The sequence below is a fragment of the Cydia amplana genome, chromosome 2 (assembly GCF_948474715.1).
Source record: "Cydia amplana chromosome 2, ilCydAmpl1.1, whole genome shotgun sequence".
Lineage (NCBI taxonomy): Eukaryota > Metazoa > Arthropoda > Insecta > Lepidoptera > Tortricidae > Cydia > Cydia amplana.
Genome location: NC_086070.1, coordinates 8,466,932 through 8,485,309, shown reverse-complemented (window position 1 = coordinate 8,485,309; position 18,378 = coordinate 8,466,932). Strand labels below are relative to the sequence as shown.

At 36.8% G+C, this 18,378-nt stretch overlaps 3 protein-coding genes across 4 annotated transcripts in view; 1 reads left to right on the top strand and 2 right to left on the bottom strand.

The window, feature by feature from the left end:
• Positions 1–2,901, bottom strand: part of LOC134658582 (transmembrane emp24 domain-containing protein 3) — a 263,572-nt gene extending 260,671 nt beyond the window's left edge. Inside the window, exon 1 of the mRNA XM_063514243.1 lies at positions 2,897–2,901. The gene's annotated coding sequence lies outside the window, so the exon portion shown is untranslated. The remainder of the gene's footprint in view (positions 1–2,896) is intronic.
• Positions 1–18,378, bottom strand: part of LOC134658242 (autophagy-related protein 16-1) — a 248,451-nt gene that overhangs the window by 170,173 nt on the left and 59,900 nt on the right. The gene's annotated exons all lie outside the window — the stretch shown is intronic.
• LOC134657973 (uncharacterized) overlaps positions 1–18,378 on the top strand; it is a 65,827-nt gene that overhangs the window by 17,610 nt on the left and 29,839 nt on the right. Inside the window, exon 3 of the mRNA XM_063513582.1 lies at positions 10,191–10,226. The gene's annotated coding sequence lies outside the window, so the exon portion shown is untranslated. The remainder of the gene's footprint in view (positions 1–10,190; positions 10,227–18,378) is intronic.

Sequence of the window (18,378 nt, the reverse complement as noted above, 5' to 3'; positions counted from 1 at the left end):
ATAACCTTCCCTGTGTTAGTGCGAACATTTGTTGTGTGAGTATTCAATTAAAGAGCATTAATCAAATTAAATGTACTTCATTATAATATGTAGTATTTAGGTGATTTGAATCAATGAAGCTTAATTTTATTCGATATTGAAAGGAATTATAGTATATTTGTAAATTCCGATAATTCTGTATCACTACATAGTATAAAACAAAGTCGCTTCCCGCTGTCTGTCTGTCTGTATGTATGCTTAGGTCTTTAAAACTACGCAACGGATTTTGATGCGGTTTTTTTAATAGATAGAGTGATTCAAAAGGAAGGTTTATGTATAACTTGTTAACCCGTGCGAAGCCGGGGCGGGTGGCTAGTCTACAATAAATTTACTACATTCCAGTTTATAAAACACACTCAAACAAATGGCTATCGATAATGGAATCAAAAGCATGGACGCAAAACGATGTAATGTAAAGCGAAAACATGTAGAGAGCAGGGGTCGGGGCAGCCCAGGGCAAGACTGGCCATAGTCACACTACCGTTCCCGCGTTCCACATACGGCGCGCTTGCGATTGGGGTCGCCGGTCGCCGCCTGCTTGCCTGCTCGCAATCGTCGCAAACAATTGTTGCCTCTTACAAACTAACGATAAACATACACCTCCTTAAGTGTATGTTACTTGTTACTTTCTGCTAGCAGAACGTGATTCTCTGTCCCCGAACGACCAAACTCAAACATACATTGGATTAATGATAATTAAACAAAAAAGCTACTAATGTACGTATAAACAAATAAAAAATTGCGTATAATACGGCTACTGATTCTTATGCTACGATTACAAAACATAAAGTATTGATTGTCAGATCCCAGCGTGAAACCAAAAAGGAATGAGAGTAAAATTTAATAACGCCTTTGGATGAACGCCAGTAGATCTACTACCCCAGAATAATTTATCATCGCAATTTGTATGTCAACAGGACGGACGCAAACATAGCGGGGTTTTACTTTCTTGGAGTGGCCTCAAGAAACTAGTTAAGAGAAAGTAGGATTAGTGTCTTTCATGCCTTTATCATTATATAATTCAACTGAACTACCTTATCAGAGAACTGATCACGACTCAGAATATATATAGAAGCTGCAATGACCATAATTTTTCAGATAGATCAAGCGAAACCAAGCTTAAAGTCAAGGACGCAGTAATGAGACATTACATACAAATAGATATAAAATAGTTGTGTAAAGGATTCCCGTCAGAGTGAAACAAATTCGCGCCTACAGACGTCCAATTAGGCCCGGCGGTATCGTGCGTATCCACCGTCCCACGTGTGTAGAAAATAGGCACTTACTCATAAATATTTATGGGGAGCACAAAGCCGTCTTTGTACACTTCCACATTCGCTTAGAATTATAATGGCTGTCACAGTAGGATTTCGAACAAGAGCCGAGACGGCTCGCATTAGGGAGAATAAAAGATTCTCGCAACGGTGTCACTTAGCAACCGAAGACGTAGAACTTGAATAGAGATGACATAGAAAGACCTTCGCCAGCTAAATTCTTGGGGAGAAAAGCTCGTAAAAGCCCAAGACAATCTAAGATTTACTTTCATGTGTGTGAATCGACAGTCGTTTATGGAAGCGTTTAGTTTTTATTACTCGGTCAGTTAGGTATCGTTTGCGGCATCGTTCTAGCGAGTAGTTTTTCGGAGGAAATTGAATGGTTGTGAGTGAAGATTATTAATTTGCGGGCAGTGAAGCCGGGCATTTCCCGTTGCGGTGGTAGTATCGACAAGCCGGCGGGCGGACAGGCGGTGCGTGTCGTACGGTAGCGGTACAGTTAGCCAGCCTGGACGAAGGCGGTCACGGTGTCCGCCAGCCACGTTGGGATCTGTCAATTAGAACCCTATGACCTTGTTCACATCAGTGACTACTAAGCCTAACGACAATTACTGTCTTTCTATAACAATCTAGAAGCGCGTTATTCACTGGTAATCACACTCATGTTACTGGCTTAGATAAACTAGTTCGATCCTTGATTTGAAACCCCGTCCACGCCCCGTCCGTCCCGTTGAGCTTTGATGTCGCATGCCTACATTGCTCGCCTAAAACCAGCGGTTACTGTACTGCAGAAGTGCAGACGTGTGAATGTGAAGTTACAAGGTCGAGAATAAAGTGATGTTCAAGTAAAGCATTCCGGTCAATGGTTTGGCTACGGTGTAATTCAATAGCTGAGTATCCTGAATTCGGATTCAGTATACTCAGCTATTGAGTATTTCACGGTCCGATTCAGTATTTCACGGTCTGCGGTAGTGTTAGCTAGCAGTATCACTACTTTTATATTTTTTATTTCATCAAGATTTTATTTTTTTCTGGAAAGAAGGTGCACAGTTATAAGAATGACTATTAATATTAACTGTGAAAATTTATAACTAAAGCTTTTGCTTTGGTTACCTATCCTCTGTATATATAATTTAGTACCAAAGTTGCTAAAACGGATCTACTGGCAACAATCAGAGTCACAATTGGGTACTTTCCTCTACTTAAAATAAATTATTACACACCGTGCACGAAATAAAGCACCAGATAATTATTAGAAAAACATAGATCTGCTATCTATCTTTTAAACACAATTTATATTTAATAAATCGGATGGAAGTATAAAAAGTAGGTGAGTTGACTGTGACGTCACTACACACGTTTTCATATAAATTCCATATTAGCAAATCGTTTTGACACTTCTAAAAAAGAAGCTGATTTGACTAGTAGGAAAGTAGCCAATTTCATAAATAAAAATGTTAACAGTGTCTACTTCGCATACAGTAGTAGATAGACAAATCTACTTGAAATTTTGCAAATACGTTGACGCTTCTTTAGAAGAGATCTAGTTTCTACTGAAGACTCCAAGTGTCTTACAAGTTTACTAGCACTCAAGTTTAATACTCGTATTATGAGTAGTATAAACAAATAAAGTCCTTTTTATAAGGACAAAACGGACCCGTTTTGTCATTATAAAAAAACTTTATGGGAAACAAAGGGACCCCGGACAAAACGTGTAATACGTGTAGGTACGTATTTGAATTTATATTGACTATTATTGTAGCTGTTATCAATTATAAATTTCGACGAGCCTACGCTATCGAAGTGACTTTTGGAATTAAAGTGGCTCGAGACAAAATCACGTTTTCCGTCACTGTGAAATCTTTCAATAGCGAAGTTGTCCGGTGAAACGGTGTCTCGGTAAAAGGCGCGTGGCGTCACGTAGTGTAGATTAGTTTAAAAGAGCGTGGTACCGGCGCAGGCGCAGGTCGTTGTCCGATTTACCAATATTTATTCGGATATTACAAATTATTAGCTCAAACATAGACATTATTTGATATTTTTAACATACAGTTTCTACTACCATGTTTTTTTTATATTATGGTAAAGTCATGAAAACCTGAAAATATGAACCAAAAAGTGTTAAACAAGTGTTTTTCAACCTCATTTTGAAGAGGAACTAAAAGTTTCAGTTCTCGTTCAAAAACTTTGTACAAGTATACTTTATACTTTTGTTAGGTATTTTACTAACATAAACACCTGTCCGATTGTATCACCTCCAACGCAGTTTCCGAGATTTATATATTAAATCCCATACGCACGCGATTTATACAATCAAAATAGTCCTTTTTGAGGTGAAATATATTTCAAATCGAGTTTAGCGGAGGTGGGAAATGGAGGTGGAATAGTTTATTTCCCTATTGTTCTGGAAGTGCTTTGTTCGAATATTTCCATGTGTGATGTTGATGTAGTGTTTTGTTGGATGAAGTCCGTCGATGTTTAGTATTCTCGAAGCTATCGACGATTCAGGATTGTCACTGAGTAACAGGGATGATGTACGATGCGGCGTAAGATTCTATGCCACCAATAGCCTAGGAAACGCTCCTACGATCACACATACACTTACGTATCTGAATAATAAGCGGTTTTGACTTATTAATAACGTTAGTGGTGGTAGTTGCTATAACTGTTCCAAATTTTAGCTATCTACGTCAAACGGTCTCTGAGAAAAACACATTTAACTCATTTGCAAGACCGAAGTGATCCCATAAGTGTACCGCGAACAAAGTTTTGTGCGGTACACGAAAAAAAGACTAAGTTACACTTTAAATTATAAATTCATTCAATGCGTTCTCTTTTACACAAAAGAAATACTATGGCACAAAAGCGCACTGTGTGTATAGTCACATGCCTGTACGAGATGAGTCAATATTTACAGGTTGATGACCCTAGTTCTCTTTGTACGAAGGTCGAACAGGATATTGATAAAGAGGGCATATTTTGTACATTAATATGTTCCAACAAATGTTTACAGATATCGAGAAATTTTACACCCATTGCGTTCGATAAAGATCAGATATAAAGGCACGAAATCGCAACGAGCATGCACATTGCACGTTAGCTGGTTATCTAAAGCGAATTTATTGCCAAGATCAGACATGCTTAAGCCAAGGCGTCGGAAGTATGCTCACCATGCGTTTCTGGTTATGGGTTGCTTACCTTTTACATAGATAAAAACGTTTGGTAGTGCTGATCACGCGAGGATTTTGCCCAGGGAGCGTGACAGTGACGGATGAGACGCGGGTGGCGTGACCGCGGCGCGTCAGACAGACGTTATGCTGATATGACCCGCACACCTCCCTAGCGCCTCGGATGCGCGAACACCGCAATTTAAGTGTCAAACTAACAGAGACGAAACGAACGTCGACCGACTTCCACGAACTTTGCGAGAAGACTTAACAGCTCCGCGCAGGGCTGCTGTAATGATAGCTATGGATTGTTTGGCCACATTTATGATCATTACAAGAAATTGTAAGCATGATAACGACAGAAACATTGGAAACAGCTACAAATCGATTGGAGGTGAAAAGTTATATTTCTTCGGTTTAAAATGATAGTTATACTAGTACATCATTCCGAATCGATTTTCTATTGCGAAATATTTATGCGTTCGCATACTTAATTATTTAGTAAGAGGTTCTGCCCACGATTTTGTCTGTGTGGAATGAAGATTGATAGAAACTATCCTATGTCCTTCCCCGGGCCTCAAACTGTCTCTATACCGGTTTAAGCGTGAAGAGGTAACAGACAGAGTTAGATTCGCATTTATATTATTAGTAGGAATTTCCACTAGTTTGAAAAGTGTAAATACTAAATTGTTATTTTACATCTGGGGGCACGGCAGTGCCCCCGCCAAGTCGAGCGCGAAGCAAACACTGCCGTACCATCCTTTACTGGAACCATTTCGCCGCATTTTCAGGCCCCTATTTGAGAACCTCTGGATAAGACCAGAACGCAGAAATTTTCGTCATCCAGTAAGCTATAATCACATACTTAAAATCCAAAATTTCAAGTCTGTAGGTCATTTAGTTCCGAAGTTAAGCGAAAGCAAAGTTTCGCATTTATCAAATATCAAATATCAACATTTATTCAGCAAATAGGCCACAAGGGCACTTTTACACGTCAATATGGAATTTACATACAGCAAAAAAAAACACATCAATAATTATAAAATACAACTAAGCCGTAAATATCAAATCAAACTAACATAGAGATGTATAAAGCCTCTAAATGTCGAATTACAAAAAACGCAATAACAATAGTATTGAAAAAAAAAAACACAAAGATACAAAAACTATAATCTAAAATTATTTAGAGATGTAAATGTCTCTAAGTCTCATCATCACTAAAAGATTACAATATATAGTAGTTAATCAAATTATCCTTAGAGATGTATAGGGTCTCCAAGAGTCAAAATCCTGTATACCTAATTAAAATATTCATTAAATTAAAGAAAATGATAGTAAAAATAAGATAGCATACGAGAACCGAATGAGGTGTGTCCATGTAATTATACTCAAAAATAAAGTTACTAAATATAATAGCTCGTGTTAGCTTAAATAGACCAGTCTCCACAAACAGCACCCGTTCACGAGTATGACGCGTATCTCAGCCATCGCCTCTCTCAACCTTCATTCGGGAAAGTGGCGACCCGATCAACAACGCCACCGTAAGCAAAGACTTTTAAGCGAGCATGACATATTCAAGCTGCCGGGCCATATTAATATTTAAATTGTAATAACGTATAGCTGTGAGACACAACATTTTGTTCTTGTATGTTACATGAAAAACGGTATATCTTCACATAATTACTAAGCAAAATGAGTTGATATATTGACTATTATTGACTATATTGACTAAGAGATGTATAGGTCTCTCAAGTGTCAGAATCATTAAAAATATAAATATGTACAAACAAATTAAAAATAAAATTAAAACTTAGAGATGTATAAGGTCTCCAAGTGTCAAAAACTAAAATTAAATTAAGCAATATAAACAATATACCTAATTAATCGAGAACATGATGGTCTCATGTGTCAATTCTACTGGACACTAGCATGATTAATTCACAATGAAAAGAAAAAAAAGAAAAGAAAAACAATACATATTAACTCTTATTATACTATCGAAATCAAGCTGCCGGCTTAAAGGCATCTCTATCATCTATAAAATCATTTACAGTGTAGTACGCCTTACTCAACAAGGAGCGCTTAATGTGTGACTTAAATTTGTTAAGTGGTAAATTCGCTATATCAGTGGGAACTTTGTTATAAAAACGTGTACAGTTCCCGACGAAAGACGTACTAACCTTACGGAGGCGGTGGGCGGGCACAGAAAGTTTATGTTTGTTTCTAGTGTTATAGTTATGGATATCACTGTTAAGCTTGAATTCGTGGACGTTTTTCCGAACATACATAATATTCTCAAGTATGTATTGAGCTGCAAGGGTAAGAATGTTCACTTCTTTGAATTTCTCTCGAATGACACTCATTCATTCACTCATGATCATCAGAATAGAATTAGTACTTCCCATAAACTCAGAGAGCTGAAATTTGGTACAGAGTTAGGGTTTAATGGCCACATAAAGGGTAAACCTAAAAATATTGCAATATCGTTTTAACACCCCTGGCACTGATTAAAAGAACCGACTTGGTTTCACATTACATCTCAAAACTTTTTTGTAGTGAAAGCGTTGCGAGACTTGCACCTTTTTACATGTAATGTTTTTGATGGGTTACATTGAGTCAGCTCGATAGAAAACTGCATCGAAAATATCACACATCCACCCCCGGGGCTCGCTGCGCTTTAGGTAAAGCAGTTTTGAGACGAGTTGTGGTATTGCTGTTAATAGAAATAACGTAATTATTTCAAGTTAATTTAAGAACATGTAAGTCGTTATAGCAGAGCGCATGTTTAAAGCTTCAGCAGGCGACGAGTGGCCTCACATGCTCTTGTGAACACAAGTGCGACGTGCGGCTCGGTTCAAATCGGGTCCTACACGCTTTGCGGCAGATTGCTAGCTCAATATCAAATTAATTACAGTTTTAAAATCTAAATGACGCTCCTGGTACGGTTACAGTTTGTCATAATGTCAAAAGTGAAAAGCCGTTAAAGGCGAATCCAGTTTAATGTTGTTAACGATTCTACACAACTCCCGTTCCTGCATAATAAATATATATAATCGTCTCGAGGGAAGATGTTTACCTACGAGTACCTAAACATGATATTATTTTCTCTATGAAAGTTAATTTGTATATGATCTTGCTATTTTTCCACACTCTCAAGAGCAATAAAGAGTACGAAAGCGAAGAGTAACACATGTTATTAATCTTCTACAAACATGGTATCTCTTCACGATAAAACCGATTCATGAACCGATTATGATGAAATGTGTGATGTGAGTCCCAGGGAAGGACATATTTAGGATAGTTTCTGTCGCGAAAATCATCATTCTAGCAGACACAGTCACGGGCAAAACTGGCAAAAGTCAGTTATAATTACATACTTTTTTAAATTGGGTTAAGACCCAAAAAGTAGTAGTAGTAGTAGTAGTAGTAGTAGTAGTAGTAGTAGTAGTAGTTTACTTATAAAGTAAAGTTGAAGCCAACCGGAGAATCTCTAGTAACGCCGAAGTGCTAAAGTTAACCAGCTTATTTATGAATGTGAAGTGAGGTTTTATTAATTCGTTAACGATTATTGCTATGAGATTTTTAATGGTGCAGCGATAGATAAATGCCGCTTAAGAAGGAAAATCTATCCATTAGTGTTGGAATACGTCTGATAATTTTGCCTTCATAAACCCTTAATAAGCTGGGGCTATAAAACGTTTAACACTTCAATCTGCCAGGGTGTTCTTAACACCGGTTCGAATACACATCTAGTGGCAGACGTACGAATGTCGGATCGCCTTCTACGGTTCAATGGTCAGCAGATCAGAGCGGCCGCCACTGACAGTTCGGTAGCTTTTTTCAACGATACCAATCGCCTCCGTGGAATTGTAATTGCAAGCCGATGGCCGTGTACTGCTATGGCGTAATGTAGTTTTATCAAAACAACCGATTGTTAAGAGTCACATAAACCCGCCGCCAAAAAGGGAGCAGCTTTTTCGAAGCTTACTATCGAAGTTACGCTCTCATTTAAAAAATGCTTAAATTACATGAGACGTGAACATTTACAATATATACCTACTCGTATATGTTTGGTACTAGTTTTCGTTGCTAAAACTTATGCAAATAAAATAGAGCGAAGTTTTGTATACCCATAAAACTTCAATGAAAACTAGTATATCAGATAAAAATGTTACTTGAATGTTCATGACAAATTTCATGTTATTTCAAAATGTTTTTATAAAATGATAGCATAACTTCGATTGTAAGATGGTGGCTATTAGGTTCGTAGGACTCTTAATACTCGTAACACGTTGGCGCGGTGGTATAAAATAAATATGTTTTTTTTTGTGCTGCAAAGATAAACTACAAACAATCGTGAGATAAAAGGAGGATTTTGTAACTTTCTAACATTTTAAAAATTCATTTGTTGTACGGGGAGGTCAAGTAACATAGTACGTACTTTATATGTAAAGCGGGCGATCTACTTTTGGAGAAGAATACAAAATAATGTAATTCTTGGTTGGTATTCTAAAATAGTAGTTATCTTAAAAATGTTAAATCTACGTATTAATCATATATATAACGTTTTGTTATATATTATTTAGGTTGTTTTATAAGTTCGTATGCGAACGAAACTGCGAAAGTTGCTAATAACAACGTACGGTTTGAAAAGTTATTTGAAAATAAGTTTTTCTTAGAGTAAGTACAAGTATATAAGTATACCTACATACATATATTATATTTTTCATACCATTTTGATATAACTACAATCATCACAAATCTCTTTTATCCCCGAGCAAAAGATTTATTTTCAGTTCTGTGAAAAAATATCTAGAGTGAAATAATTTATATTCTTGGAGATAACACGCGGATGTAAAAGATCTCAACGCGTTGCAAATGAAGTAATATATCGTCGCTATACTTACTGAACCTCATATCTGCAACAATCATTTGATGGAAATGTCGCTTTCCTTTCATTCGGAATACGGGTGTTTTTGTCATCAAATGAGTGTTGCAGATACGAGGTTGAGTAAGTATAGCGGCGATATTACAATGAAGATAAATGTTACGTGTTTGCTGAATCTACCAAAAAGTATAATAGGTACACGTATTAGGTACATTTTAGCTAATTTTGTGACTACTTGCAACCGAATTAAAGTATGAAAGAACGCAAAAAACGCTAAATATGAGCCGATCGATATATTATGATAGGTATGATAAATATTCATAGATAACCTATGTAATTATATGAAGTTTTTGTTACACAATGTGATATCGAATACTACGAGTACGTGTAGCTCGCGCTTATCAGGTATTACCGTCGATGTTATGCAGTGTAAATACCGACGCAAGGTCTAGTTCAAAAGCAAACCAAACACGTTAATGTAAATATGTTGCCAGCCAGCTAAGGAAATCTTCGTTGAGAAAATCGGATCGAGGGATACTGGGAAATTGATGTGTTTCCTGGAGACTTAGCACGGAGGTGTATATTGAGGTCGAGGCCTGAGCTGAACTCGTTGCCTCTTTGTACCTCAGTTTATAGCTAGGTTCATACATCACCATGTCAGTATTAGACTTGGCTGTCCCGGAGTTTTGTGAGCGTGAACATTGCACTAATATGGGAGTCGCGGACTGTATGATTACTGGGCAGCCCTGCTATCCAGTTACTCACAATTGAAACACACTCATGTGTAAACTGTGTAATTAACAATAGTTTTTCCTTTCACAGGACGGGCGCCGACGGTAGCGGTTGTGGAGCTCACAGGTCAGTGACCCGGAGCACCTTATTTTACTCTCTGCGATCGGAATTCGTGAATCTTCACAAATAACACGTCATTATGTCTTATTAGCCGTTGAGGAAGCACTTACAGCAAATGCAAGGAAAATAACACGCTCGCATATCGTGGGGGATTGCTCAAGGATAGAGTATTGCACGCATTATAGAATTAGTGTAAGAGTTACAACGGAACATTAAAGATGAATGTAATTCCGGCTAAAGCAGAAACGCATACGCGCGAGTGTGCTCTAGAAGCCTTAGAAATAATACCAATTTATAACAAAACACGATAAGCGATGTTACTCATTTATTGTTCCTAGTTGTATTTATCCATAAAGCACGAGTTTATTTTTTCCACACATTTATAAATAAGCACTTCATTTCGCCAGAATGTTCATCATTGTTGTTTCAAACGGGTCATTTTCCATATTATCCAATTTCCATATAAAGTTATCTTTTTCGTTGCGTTTGAATGCATTTACAACTAACGACTGACCGAGTCATCCAACTCAGATAGCTCTGAAAGTTAACAAGTTATCTTAAAAGTAAATCTCGAACTAAATTATGTTACGTTCCGAGCATTTGAACGTCATATTATCGTAGAATATGACTCGTAAAAATAACAACCAACGAAACCAACGAAGTGCGAATATGACGATAAGTACAGTTATATATTCTGACAACACGCGTGTTGCCGGTCGTAAATAGTCGGGCAGCTAAATAACACTTATCATTATAATGCGGGGCACATTACCAAAATCATACTGTTATTACCATAAAAAACGTTACTAAATTACTAATGTTAGGTAAAAACTGGCAATCATAATATTACGCTCGAATGTTATTCATAAAATGTAGGCAAGAATGTTTGGTATTAGGGTTTTTGTTAAAATTACTAACCAAACTGTGGAAAGGAGCATAAGATACCTAAAGCTCTCTAGTTCAGTAATTAGCTTAGTCTGAAAAAAAATACTAAAATATTAAAATGTATATGCAATATGTAAATTGAATTGAGTACTATTATGTAAATGTATGTATGTACCTGTATATGGTTACATGTAATTCTAATTTTACTAGTTAGTTAACTACAGGTGTGTGGGGTTTGTTTTTTTTAAGGTGACATTCAGATGTCAACTGCAACTGCATCACTGTTGCAACATTATCGCCACTCTATATGTCAATTTCCTTGATAAAAAATAAAGACATTCGCCGCCGCATTAATGCCGTTCGGCGTTCGGTCCATCACTCATTTTATTAAGGAAATTGACAGATACAGCGCCCGCGTCAAAGCTGCAGCAGAAACGACGCAACAGCAATTCAGCTGCAGTTGCCAGCCGAACGTCACATTTAAAATCACTGTCTAATTGACGTGAAAGTGTCATCCACACATCGCAAATGTTTCAAAAGTGTCATAGAGACCAACAAACATAATATTTCGTATACCATTTGCACTGAATAAAAAACTAAACTTTAGAAATAGGTAGATAGGCATGGCAATCGATTACAATGTGCCGCATGCGTCATTTATGTTTTTTAGTTAAAAGGAAACGGACAGGTCCTGTGTTGTATTCGATTACCAAATCCAGTGAACCGGTTTCAGCGTAACCCCGTCCTGTTACTTTTTACCGTTTATCTGGCATAATGGAGCACGTGGCCCACATTCTGAGATACCATGCATACTTGTACACGCTTATCAATCAATTTTTATTTATTTTATTTTGTGCTCAATCTATAGTGAAAGAAAAAGGTAGATAGATGGTAGTGTATATGTAGATGGCACTGCGCAACGCAGCTGAAGAACTTTAAATTTTAATTCAATGTGGCATTGAGCGCCGTAAATGGTTTCAATGAGCAATAACATTAATTCAAGCGAAACTTAAATAGATACTTCCGAGTGTATTTACAACTAACTACACGTATTAAACATTAAAAAGCGGCCAAGTGCGAGTCGGACTCGCCCGTGAAGGGTTCCGTATTTAGGGGATTTATGACGTATTAAAAAAAAAACTACTTACTAGATCTCGTTCAAACCAATCTTCGGTGGAAGTTTGCATGGTAATGTACATCATATATTTTTTTTAGTTTTATCATTCTCTTATTTTAGAAGTTACAGGGGGGGGGGGGTGGGGGACACACACACACATTTAACCACTTTGGAAGTGTCTCTCGCGCAAACTATTCAGTTTAGAAAAAAAAAATATTAGAAACCTCAACATCATTTTTGAAGACCTATCCATAGATACCCCACACGTATGGGTGATGAAAAAAAAATTTTTTGAGTTTCAGTTCTAAGTATCTATTTTAGTTTGAAAATCTTAATGCGGTTCACAGAATACATCTACTTACCAAGTTTTAACAGTATAGTTCTTATAGTTTCGGAAAAAAGTGGCTGTGACATACGGACGGACAGACAAACGGACAGACAGACAGACAGACATGACGAATCCATAAGGGTTCTGTTTTTTGTCATTTGGCTACGGAACCCTAAAAAAAGCAATAAATATAAAACAAAGAAACTTTATATCTACTAGATTGTTACATGTGCGCTGATTTGGGTATCTTGTGGGTATCTTACACTTTAAATTTAACAAACATGCCAAACAGTGTCTCATTTCAACAAATTTGACTACCTAATATGCTTAGAGGATACTTATAACAAAATGGAGACGCCTTGTCTTAAGTAACTTATTTAGAACACGAGTTACGATGTTACAAACCCGCATCAAAAGTTAGATCATGTTTGACGATTTTTTTTGTCTTTGTTCGTTGTTAGCCGTATTCCATGTCTGATCAGATTATCGAGGATAATATCTCTAGAGAATTGTTTAATGCCTCTCGTTTAAATAAATTAGATCATTTATTAATGTGGTACAAATTAACCGGCGGTACAATATAGCCGACTCTCCCCCGAGTGTTCTCATTTTACAGAATTAAAAAGTCAAACTGCCTGCATTGTGGCTACGTACCTTCATGACGCATCATAGTCTCTTTGAACACGAAGACAGAACCACTTCATCAAATTGAATATCCATTGCACTTCATTTATTTGCGAACATGTTCAGATTAAAATAATCGATATATCGGCGCCGGTGATAACTAAGAGCGAGCAAGTCTGACAGCTGCCTAGATAGGATTACTATCACATTGTCACTTTCGCGCTTACACCTGCGGCACTAATTCATATCTGAGTCGTTTTATTTTTAGTTCCATGGCATAACTCCTTGCGGTTTTAAATTGAGAGTAGATAGTGTTAATAAATGAAATCGTACAACTGTTCACTCATACTGAATGAGAAATAATTGTCAATGATTTGCATGACTTGCAAATCACTATTAGTAAACACATGTTTAAACTATTAATAATCTCTTATCGTTGTTGGTATCAGTTGGGTAATAAGAACAGAATTACAGGCTATCAGTTTTTCGCCTGGAGCATCTCGAGTAAATATCGCATTGAACCGTTCATTAAGTCATATATTAAATTATGATTTAGGTTTATGAGCTACGTTTTAGGTAACGTAATCATTTTTTGTGCGAGATATAATGCTTATAATTTTGATAATTACAAAAGTAACGACTATTAAAGCGATATTTTGACATTATACAGGGTGCTTCCTGTAAGAGGAGCAATAAATTAAACTGTAGGCTGTATTCCTCAAACTGACCAACATTTGTTCAGCAACTTTTGAAAATAACTAATGTTTTGATTTTTATTACACTTTCAAGTTTATTCTAAGATGCAATGTATTGCAAATTTTGTTATGTTTAAAGCGTGACAAGCAACGTCAAACACACTGATGTCAGCGTACATTGAAGGCAATATTTATTTTGTATGAAAAAGAGGAAGTCTAAAGGATTCATAATTTTTAAAAGTTGCTGAACAAATGTTGGTCGGTTTGAAGAGTACAGCCTTTAGTTTAATTTATTGCTCCTGTTACAGGAAGCACCCTGTATAGCTACTCTTATTTACATATGTTTATATGTATATTTATGTATGTCTATTTGTATTTCTTTTCTTATATGTAACATTCACTGCAATTGTGTGTGTAAATGTAGGCTTCATAACGTTTTTGCAACACCTACTTTTTCGATTAATTTCTCTGTTCCCGCTACCTGGAAGAGATCGCTCTCTACCTACATTCTGTCTCTACCATTTAATCAATTGTTTCTTTTCTTTTGTATCTTTTTACTGAGGTGTGCCAATAAAGAGTACATTTATTTCATACCTATTGTAATATTAAGATTGGGTAGGTATAGGTATTAATTATCCAACGAACGTTCTCTTGACATTTCATTAAGTAATAATGCTGTAATTACTGTAGTGTTTGGATGAAATATCGAGTCGTCTCAGAAAACAATCAGATTTAGATTTATGTTTATGTAAATTGAGTGAACACTCAGAATAAAGATTAGTCGAGAAGGCATATAGTAATACAGGAAATGTCCGAGCTACATCCACCCCGAGGCGTAGGGTATGCATCGGGAAGTAATCGTGGCACAAGCTTTAGAACAAGCAAAAGGCGGTCGCTATGTTTGCCGGGGGGTTTTAATTGACAATGGATACCAGCCGACCTGCATAGATCTACCAAATGATAAGGATTTACCTTTAACCCGCTTATTACGGTGGTGATTAAGCTGTACTTGAGATCTTCATTGTTACCTGAAATGGGAGCAGATCCCATAAAAATATTTTCTCAAAAATGGACGGCAAAGTCGACGTTGCCGGTTAAATTGGTCGCGAAGTGCGTAGTTTATGGTCAGTCAAAAAATTAAATACCAGTAACAACCATCCATCCTCTTAAGGATATCAAATGAAGGCATAGGTCCAATTAAACAGCCAAACAGATGATCAGCACTTATTATTATAATGTTGGTACCGCGACTATTTAGGTGTCTCAAATAGATTGGCGTATTTTCAGAAGAAAAATACACTTCTTTTTTTTTTAAAGGCGGCAAAGCAAATATTTTTTATGGTCGAATTTAAATTGTTGTGAGACAGTATATACTAACATTGAATAACATTGACCATCCATTGACCTAGGCTCTCCGAAACATGTCGCGCGAGTGACTTAAAACAAGTGAGTCTAAACCGTAAAATTATTCAATTTTCAATGGTTTTACTTTTTTCTGTAATAATTAGACCGTTGTTCCGGTAAATAATTTCTATTTCTTGCACCATTTTTAAGAAAAGCACTATTTATGACTCGGCTGGAAGGCTACTTGCTGGCTTCGGATTCAATTAAACGGACTCCCAAGGTAGTCCGTTTAAAACGAATCCTCAGCCAGCAAGTAGCTACTTCCGAACCTCGACAATAATGTACTATTATAGAGACACTTCGAGTGTTTTACAGCTTGCTTGTCACATCCATATGAGAGTTGGCTTTTACTTAGAAAATGATGCACCCTTTGTCCTTTAGGTGGATGTATTTTAATTAAAAATATATATTTATTCTACTTACCTACTGGTAAAATTTTGATTTAATTGCCAAGAATCACGTTGCCTAAAGAAAACAAGGTTTCTCGTATTGTGGTGAAATGAGAAATTAGAGTCACTAACTAAACTGTGCGCTGGGCTATAACCGCGAAAATCGAATTTCGCAAATTGCGGGTATTTTTCTCTGTCACTCTAATTACGTCTTCATTGGAGTAAAAGAGAAAGATCCCCACAATTTGCGAAATTCGGTTTTCGCGGTAGCCCCTCTGCTCACAAATGTAAGACCCATCGGCCACCCGCTAAGTCGAGTGCGAGTATATGTACCTGCCAGCTAATTATCATTAGTAGGTACAAACATAATGATGGACATAAAACTCTGTAATTGAAACTTCAATGACCTATTACCACTACCGCTTACCGACGGAATATTAGCATAACTCATCCCAAAGAGTATAAGGAAGTATATTTATGAAGATTGTTTGCATGTTCAAACGCTCGAAGAGATCATTGTCTAATACTCTAATCAAATAATGTAGATTTTTATGTTTGTACATTAAGTAATCAAATTCAATGCAATTTTGCAGTCACGCACGGAAACTAACATAACCAACTTCTAAATAAGCAGGAATTCTTGTGGTTTGCGGCCTGGGTAGATTCATAAAATATGTAGTTCAAGAACTTACTTCCATACTTTCCATAGTTTACTTAATAACTGAGAATTGACAGTTTCAATAAAAGTGGTCCGGGGTTGTATAATCAGCTTGCTGTTTGGCGGCGAACCACAGGAACATCGATCCGGAATGTCGATGCTGTTACCGACGGACCGGTCTCATTCCCGTGAACATGCTTCTTGGACTATGTACCTATGTCATAGTCGATAGAATATTCGCGGCCTTATAAAAGTCGATCCTGCTGATACTCTATAAGGAACAGGGATGGGAGCCATTAATATTAAGCTCTTCGTAACGAACCTCTTTTGATATAGGACGACTAGATAGCAAAGGAAAGCTAGATCTAGCGTACGTGGTCAAATTAACGCGTGTGGCGCATTGCTGATGCTAAAACTTTTCTCTCGCTATCTTCCTTTTTGGGGAATAGTAGTTGAATTTAGACGTGTATCTCAATAAAATTTAAACTAGGGGATGGTGGGACTACATCGGATATACAAGGAAATTAGAACATGATTAATTGTTTGGATCGATAAGTATATTTAAGAAGTTTGAACATCAAAATAAGTAATTATTCATTGGCGCAAACTTAATGAGATTAAATTCCTAGTTTCATAAGAGACAAATCAGTAATTATTACATTTAAGCAAATGTAATTTCATGCCGGGTGAAACCGGATACCATAATTTCTACGAGTTAAACAGTTTTCCTTTTGAATACGAGGACAAGCAAAACAGGTAGAAAATACGCAGGAATATGTTTTTATTGTTTAGTATATTACATCTATTTCAGTTTATAGTTAATATACAAGTATAATAGTAGTGTGACACAAATTTTCACTCCTAAAATATAGTGAAACGTGTATCAGATATCACCTCGTCTGCTTTTATCCCACAGCCGTGTTTTTACAAAGCAAAAGTTTTAAGCAACAGTATTACGCTCAAATTATGGAATAAAAATGGAAAACTATACTTAAACAGGCATTGTTTTGACGTTAAATAAATACTTCTGGTACTGATTTGATAGGTGAAATTAGTAAGAAAATTAGATCGAACACCTTTATTTTTCTATTTCGGCGACACACCTTCGCGAGCGAGGTTTTACTCGCTATCTGGTTCCACCCCATTTCGCCTATGTACATAATTTTTAAGCGGAATACAAAGTGCGCAACGGCTTTTTTTATTCGAGGTTTGTAAATACTATATAATTTTAACATAATCTCGCGATCGCGTCGCGTTTCCTCTTCTCGAATGCAATTTGCTTTTAAAATAATTGATGTACGAGTACCTACATACTTATTGGGAGTATGAAAGCAAGCGTGTTTGATTCGAAAGAAGATAGCCATGTTGAGTATAGATAAGTAGGGAGGCGGTGTGAAGTCATCAAGTATTCGTCCAATGTTTATCAGTAGGCGACATCTTTATGTTGGGGTCGGTTTTTCTACGCAAGCGTGGTGCGGTGGGCGGTAATGGCGTCCGCCCCAACGGGATTCGCGCGCCGACATGGTTTCGCGTCTCATCGTGCGGCCCCAATACATCGCTCCACATATTACCTACCTGCCAGTTTGTTCCGGTAAACTCTCGTGATATACCATAAAAACGATGTTGCTTCGCACCTGGTGGAGACCAACACGGTTTTCTGAAGAAAATGTACGTACTTAACTAAGAAGCTATAAACTAAACACATGTAGCCAGATATAAATGTAGCTTACCTACATTGTAGATTTTGTAGTAATAGCCACTACGTCTACATTGTTGCCTTACATATTAATAGAATGTAAATAGGTATATCTAATGATAAAGCTTGTAAACTAGTTTTATTTGCAATTAATGAATGAGCTGATCTAGTCTTAGGCACTAAAACAGCCATGAAATTAGTTATTCATTTCAAACAAGTCGCAAATATACTTATTTAATATCTCAAGTGATAAAATCAATGACAATGTAGCACCGATTATAGTGCGATTGCGTCGTAATGAAGAGCGCTGTGACGTACTCAAAGAACCTTGTAAACATCTGATCAATCACCGCTAACGGTAC